Raw genomic sequence first — 5071 nt, 5'->3', positions numbered from 1 at the left:
AAAAAATAATTAAAGGAGAAATTTGGCTTGTAGTTATTTTGCCCGACCCATAAATTATATTTTGTATAAGTTGTCCAACTCAGCCCTTAATAATTTTTCATCAAGGAAAAAAGAACGAAATAAATTTGCCCTTAAGCCCGGTCCGACCCGTTAAATTATTTAACATAATATGTCAGACTCAACCAGAAAATAGTTCGAATAGTACCACATCCTTATTTTAATCCAATTTATATTGATACTCTTCTACTCGAATCTGATTAATATTAAGACCAATTTCTTCTATATATTGACCAAAAAACTCCGATAAACTATGAACTAAGTTATAACCAGGGGTAAAGATATTTCCTCTTAAGAAAATAATGTATAAAGAGATTATAGACTCACGAATAATTGGCGAGATCTGCAACCTGGTTATAATCCTATTTCCCTGTTTTTAATGTATACTCTCTTTTAGCGTGATTTAGGAGGTCCCAAAAATTCTACGATCTACAAAATTTTCTTTAATTTATAACTTTCTCTTCTTTTTTTAAAGTATTTTAATTTCTATTCTCTAGAGACGTTTATTCGCCAATTCCGTTGTATAATAATACATTAAATTGATTAAAAAATTGTTTATACTTTACTAACAAACTTATATATTTTATTTAATATATAAAGTTAGTAATTATTTATAGCTAAAATATAAGTAATATAATATAATAAGTATAATATAATAAATATTATATAATATTTGAAGAGCTTTTATTAAATAAAAATATTTTGCTATATTTTTAAAGTAAAAAAAATAAGTATTAAACAGTGGGGAATTTTTTTTAAAAAAAGAGAAGTGAGAAAAATGATTATAAAAAGTAATTTAGTTAATGAAATTTTTTTTAAAAAAATCGAAACTAGGAGTTTTTAAATCAAAGTAGATATACCCGGAAATAATAATTTGAAAAATTTTATAAAATTAGAATTATTAGTTAAGAAACAAGAAAAAAAAAATAAGAACGAAAATATATTAATAACATGTTAAAAGTTTAAAAATAATTATATTGACAAAGTTGGGCCTATTCAAAAATTATTTGGTATTTGTTCGATTCATTTCTAAAATAAATATATGTGAATCGAAGAGCCAAGTATTCAAAAATTCTGATAATTTTTGTTTCTGTTGCATTCCCATGTTTATGATATGAAGCTTTTCGCGATTCATAAGTAACGAATAATATTTAATAATTTTTTAAGAATTTAATAAATAATTATGATGTTTACAGTAGAACTAATATGGTATAATTCCAGGAGGTTCCAATGTGTCATTTACAATAAAAGATTCATTCTCTACTTCATCATACTTTAAACAGGGCTGGAACTTCTATTGATTGCTATAATTTTTCTACCAATATATAGGCATAATAGATGTAAGGGCGTGGAACCCCCCCCCCACCCTTCCCACCACCATCCTTATCCCTTCATCCTCAAAAAAATATATACAATATATTACTTAAACAATCATTTGAAAGAAAAATAATTAAAAGTTAATATATTACTTTTAAAATAATGACTATGATTCAAAATTTTTAGAAAAGCCATTTTGGATAAAAACTTATCCTAATAGTACGTATGCACCGCACCTACAAAATATTATGTTATTTAACAATTTTCTTTAGATATAGATATTTTTTAAATTAAAAATATAAGAAAATGTTCGGTAGAATGAAAATGTATGAATAAGAATTGATATAAAAAGTTTTTTTGGAGGATAGAATTGAATTGAAGTAAAGAACATCTAAATAGATGCTAACGACAGACCAGGATAGGTTAAGCAATCTTATGCTGTAAAAAAAATATATTATTCAAATTTATTCTGAAAAAGTGTAGTCGATAGGCGAAGCCAGTATTATACCTAAGATAGGAAACATTTTTGGGTAGCTTCTCCTTTCGTGAGTTTTAATATGCCTTTGGGCCCGTTTGTTGAGGGCCTTTGGCCGTTACCTTTTTAAAAATAATTTTGGGTTTACATTTAAAATTAATACTTTTTTTGAAAAATTTAAAGTTTTTCATCAATAATTTTAAATTATATACATATTATGTTTAAATTATTTATTGTTTATTGTAAGAGGAGGGTAATTTTTATGAACTTAAAATGATATTTATGAAGATTTGCAAATTTGGAAGAAATTTTCAGACTTTCTTCCCTGACTACGTTTATGTACGACGACTATTGGTTTTAATCTTTAATAAACAACTACCATCTAATAATTTAAAATCATTATATCATAAATTTAATTATCTTCCGTTAGAAAAGAGGCACAGAGACTCAAATCTTGAAAACTTTGTACAATCAAAGCCTCCTGATAATTTTTCTACAAAATTTTTTCTTCTCACATTATAATTCCATTTTTTTTGCCTTTTAGATAAAATTCCCAATTTTTGCTCATTTTAAGATAGATTTTTTTGTTGTTATTGTAAAAATCTAGCGACATACTAAACCGTGTTCGATTCTCTTAGCTAATTACATGGTTCGAACACCCAAACCCATCTCGATTTGAAAAAATAATTTAAAAATTTGCTTATAAAAATATTTTATCGGACGTCTACGGGTCGGGCTTGTTTGAAAACGTAAACTATCAAATATTTTCGTAAATTTTTTTTACTTATATTCTAATTTTTATATATTTATTATTATTTTAGCCAGGTGAATTTTTTTGATGATTTTATAGAATTTATTTTTACTTAATGGGGATGGGTTGTGGGGGGGGGGAGGGTAATACTCTGTTATTAAATTTAAATGAAAAGCAAAAGGAAAATCCGTTTGGAAAAATATGTGTATACTTTTTTGTTTATACAATTTTATTTCTCTTGAGGATAGGTTTGAGTTTTTCCTGTTTAAATAATCAGTGGATAATGGAATTTTTTTTAGAACAGCACTTGGCGGCGAAAAACAGATTCGACGCAGGATTTCTGTAGTAAGTATATATTATATAGTAACAGAAACTTCTCCCCTCCCCCTCCTTAAGCCAATGAAGATTTCCCTTTATCCCCTTCCTAATCACAATTAACAAAAAAGGAAATGTAAATTAAAATTGGAAAAATCGATATCAATAATACTCCCTACTCCTCTCCAATTTCAATGATCATCTAACATCACCATCCCCACTCTTTCTCCATGGTAGAAATCCCTGATAGTTTTGGCATAATATTAACCAAAATTTGCTCATTCTCGGTGAACCGAAACAAAAATTCAATAAGCCATTCGGCTTAGTTTTTCCAAAATTAAGTTCAAAGATAGTGATCAAAAATTTGATTTTTTTTTAAAAAATATAATGGAAATTCTTCAGAGAAAAAAAAAATTAAGATGTGGGAAATTGTTAATATACTCCATTTTTCTTTCTTAATACTCTAACAAACTAAGTGTAAGAAATATGTGTGTTCTATTACTCACTAATAGTCATTTTGCCAAAAAACCAAGCCATATAAGTTTTTAAGGGACGAATTTCGGAATGGTGTAAAATTTTGCAAAAAAGGAATATTATATATAGTTCGTAAATCCAGTATATAATTTAAATTATTCAGTTCGTTAAGACAGAGAACATTGTCGAGTTAATATACCAAGATATTGGCTTTGAAAATTAATATAAAAGATGTCTTTTTTGATTTTTATGGCAGTGTCCAAAACGTCTAAAAAATTTCTAACTTTCAAAACTATATCGAAAAACATGAAATAATACATTTTTTTAATAGAAAAATAAAAATATGGCTAAAACGTATATTTACGAAATTTTCAAAACTTAATCATTAGGTTTTCTTAAAAAGTGTTAAAACTTAAATTTTTGAAACAGGTTTTAGCAACTTAATGAGATTTTTTTTCTCTTTTCTCGTTAATTTAAAAAAAAATTTTGTTTTTGGTCAGTCAGAGGCCCTATCCCTGAATCTGATCGGTCGAACAAATTATTTTTATTCAATCGAGACTACTAGTGGTTCGATTAAGGGCTTCGTCACTTAGTCGGGTAATCAGTTCCGTAGCCACGGGAAGGGTTGGGCACCTAAAAAAATATGAAAGAAGAATAAATATTGGTATAAATAAACTATCCTACCCCCTCAACTGACACTTCTTGACTGCGGACTTACAAATAATTTCCCCTTCTTCCATTATCTTATTCTTTATTTTTTTAAACTATTACCAAATTACAGCTTTTATGATTTTATTTTATGGAAATAATATACATAATATAATTTTGTCGCGTGATTAATTTTCAATAATTCATTTTATTTTTTTTCCACTTCCAAAGTTCCTTTATATAATATTAAATTTTTATGCATTTTTTTTATTTTTTGAAAGTTAGCGTTGCTTTTTTTATGAAAAATTAATAATTATAATAATTTTATTGTAAAAATTTGAAAAAAATATATATTTGAATTTTTTTTATTGGTTTTATTATAATAATTTCATAAATTTTAAGTTTTTTTTAAAGTATTTTTTTTTACCTTTGTTTTTGCGACAGTGTAAATTTTATTTTTATTATTGATTGTAAAAATAAGAAACAAATATTAAAATGCCAAAATGTTGGGTCTATTATATATAATTTATAGTTTAAATTTGCTTATAATAATTATTTTGAAAGAAAAAAATAAAAAAGTTTTACAAATATTATATAATAAATTTAGTGTTCTCTCAAATATTCATTTGCCTATAAGAATGAAGGTTTATTTTTGTAAAAAGGGAAAGGAAAGACTTTTGGATGTCTTTTTTCAAATTTTTCTTGGGACAGTTTTCTACCCCCGAAGGCATTTGGCCTGATTATTGTATAGAAATTTTTTGGTTTTACACTTTTTGTTTTTTAAAATTTATAGTTATTATTTTTAAAAATTATAATTATATGGTTTATAATGACATATTTTATTTGTTGGGGGGGGGGGCAGGGGTTAGAAATGTGTTGGGGGGAGGAAGGGGACAGGAGATTTAGCTTAAAATGATATTTACGAAAAAGTGGTTACGCCGACTTCAGTCACTTATTTACTAACCTAATAAGCCAATACGGCCATTCTAAAATTTAAGATTTTTGTGTATAAAAATAATTCGCGGACATGTACT

The sequence above is a fragment of the Gordionus sp. m RMFG-2023 genome, chromosome 4 (assembly GCF_954871325.1).
Source record: "Gordionus sp. m RMFG-2023 chromosome 4, tfGorSpeb1-WG-v2, whole genome shotgun sequence".
Lineage (NCBI taxonomy): Eukaryota > Metazoa > Nematomorpha > Gordioida > Chordodea > Parachordodidae > Gordionus > Gordionus sp. m RMFG-2023.
Note: the sequence above shows the minus strand (reverse complement) of the source record.